This window comes from Tupaia chinensis, unplaced genomic scaffold, assembly GCF_000334495.1.
Source record: "Tupaia chinensis unplaced genomic scaffold, TupChi_1.0 Scaffold146140_1, whole genome shotgun sequence".
NCBI lineage: Eukaryota > Metazoa > Chordata > Mammalia > Scandentia > Tupaiidae > Tupaia > Tupaia belangeri.
Genome location: NW_006205995.1, coordinates 3,044,562 through 3,047,113, shown reverse-complemented (window position 1 = coordinate 3,047,113; position 2,552 = coordinate 3,044,562). Strand labels below are relative to the sequence as shown.

Sequence of the window (2,552 nt, the reverse complement as noted above, 5' to 3'; positions counted from 1 at the left end):
ACAGGAGTTAGGCTGAGAGATGCAGCTACTAGTGAGTCGGAGGTGGAGAGCCCAGCGTGGTGTGCCCGCGTGCAGGAGGAGAGGAAGCAGCGGCGCACGTCTAGATTGCCCTGTAGGCCTTTCTTCTCGTACTCGGTTAACACGTTTTACTGAGGGCAAACCATAAACCGGGCGTGGTTCTGCGTGGTAAACAAGATCCCTTCTCTAACGGAGCTTCCATTTCCGTTGAATTTTTTTTTTCAGTCTTTCATATCATTTTATTTTCTCCCTTCAACCACGATAAGATGATATCCAAATGTTGTTGCCTTATCTGGTGGGTCTGTAAACACAGGTTTTTCCATCCCACTGACCGGCAAGGCAAATGCTGCTTCTTGGAATGGTCCCACCATGGATCCTCTGGTCATCCAACCCCAGTCACCCCCTTGCCTGGCTTCATCTTCACCATATTGTGTGGCCACTTCACTGAATCTCCTTCCAGACCTTAACTTTTCCATGGCTTCCATAATTTTGCTGTGTTTTTCACATAGAATGCGACTGACCTTTACTGTGTTGCCACCACCTTTGGGACCCTGAGCCTTCTTGTCGGTAATATCACTCCCACACCCTGCTCCCCCTTTACCCCTTTTCCAAACCACTGTTTCCTTTGGGCAGCATGCTCTCGCTGGAAAGGCAGAAAACAAGAAATCACACACACACACACACACACACACACACACATGCTCATGTGCGCGCCACCCCCTACCCCCACCCCCCTCCTTTCTCAGGGATGGCCATTGCCACAGTCCCTTCTCCTCCATTCTCCTCTCAGGATCTTGGGCACACACACACCCCAGTATGAGCTGAAGCCGCTGGGTCCAGAACTGGAACCATGGTCAGCTTCTTGGGAGTCCAGCACTGTAACCATTATGCCATCTGCTGGTCCCAATTTGGTTGATTTTTTTTTTTTTTGAGAGGTTTTTGCTGTAGGGTGCAAGGGCTCACCAGAAAGAGAGAGACAGAGAGATAGAAAGCAAGACACCCCCCCCCCAGGGGGATGGCCATGCTGCAATCCTTTCTCCTCCATTCTCCTCTCGAGATCTTGGGTATGCATGCATATGCGCCTGGCGTGAGTTTAAGCCACTGGGTCTGGGACTCGAACCACGGTATACTACATGGGAATCCAGCGACATAGCCATTACACTAACTCTTAGTCCCCCCCAATTTGGTTAAATTTTGATAGTTGCCATGGGTTCAGGTTTGGTTTCATTTGGTTTTGGTTTTGGTTTCTGAGAGAGCACTGCAACTACTAGGAAGTACTATAAAAATAATGCTCTTAGTGGCTGGGGGTGGTTTCCAGTTTAGACTCATTTGGGGGCAGTAGTACATGCAGGGGTACTTGCGGTTCTAATGACTGACAAGAGCAGCAGTGGGCTGTGCATTACTTGTAGCATTACTTTTACGCAAAGTAAGGTGCCTCTGCTTTATAGTAGGTAGGTTGTCAATCTCATAACACCAGACCCCTCGTGAACCAACAGGGGGATACACTCTCTGTAAAACCTTTTTTGAACTCCTCTCTCTGGACATTCATTTCTTTTTTTTTTTTTTTGAGAGGTTTTCGCTATAGGGTACGTGCGCTCGCCAGACAGACAGAGAGAGACAGAGAGACAGAGAGACAGAAAGCGAGAAATCACCCCCCAGGGGGGGATGGTCACGCCGCAATCCCTTCTCCTCCATTCTCCTCTCAGGATCTTGGGCACACACGCACACGCGCCCGGCGTGAGTTTTAAGCCACAGGGTCTGGGACGTGAACCGCGGTCGACTATGTGGGAGTCCAACAACTAGTTCCCTGGACATTTATTTCTTACCTAGGAATTCATCTTTGTTATTCTCAGGGAGCTAAGGGTTACGGTTGTCTCTGGAAAATGTCGAATTGAGGGGCATTGGAGCATGCCTTTAACTGTACTTTTATGTATGTCGTTTCATTTAACGGGAAGGTACTCAGTTCCTGTAGCCTAGCAGGGCCTCACAGGCTATGGCTGATATTAAGTAGTACTTTTTGCACAACCTGTTAGGGTCATCAGAGGTATGGTGTTACCCCTGAAATTCCTGAAAATATCTACCAGATCCTGAGTGAAAATGAATCTTGATTCTTAACGTTTACTTTTCGATTTTGCCTTTTTCCTACTTGTTTTTAAAATCAGGGTCAAAATTGAACTAAAAATAAAGAGATTTTAATTAACTGTAGGTGTAAAACTGTTATTAAAACTTGATGTTAATTTTAATATTTATTGTTTATAACATCTTGTCTGATTTGAGAGACCATCAAACCAGAGATCAATAGATTGATTCAGTCTTTTTCTTTTTCAATGTAATGTTAGAATACTGGGCGATAAATACGGTTTAGAACTCAATTTTAAGATATAAATTTGTATTATCTGAAGAGTGACTCCATTTTTTAAAAGTTCTGCAATGTTCTAAAATCCGAAACATTGTTCATAGCTTGTTATTTCACGTAGGTTGTTGAGGCCACTCCCAGTACATTTAGGACCTTATTCTTGGAGCTTTACTGCCAT

General features: G+C 45.4%; 1 pseudogene; it reads right to left on the bottom strand.

Moving 5' to 3' along the window:
• Positions 1–257: 257 nt before the first annotated feature.
• LOC114006195 (peptidyl-prolyl cis-trans isomerase NIMA-interacting 4 pseudogene) lies at positions 258–503 on the bottom strand (annotated as a pseudogene).
• Between the last annotated feature and the right edge of the window lie 2,049 nt (positions 504–2,552).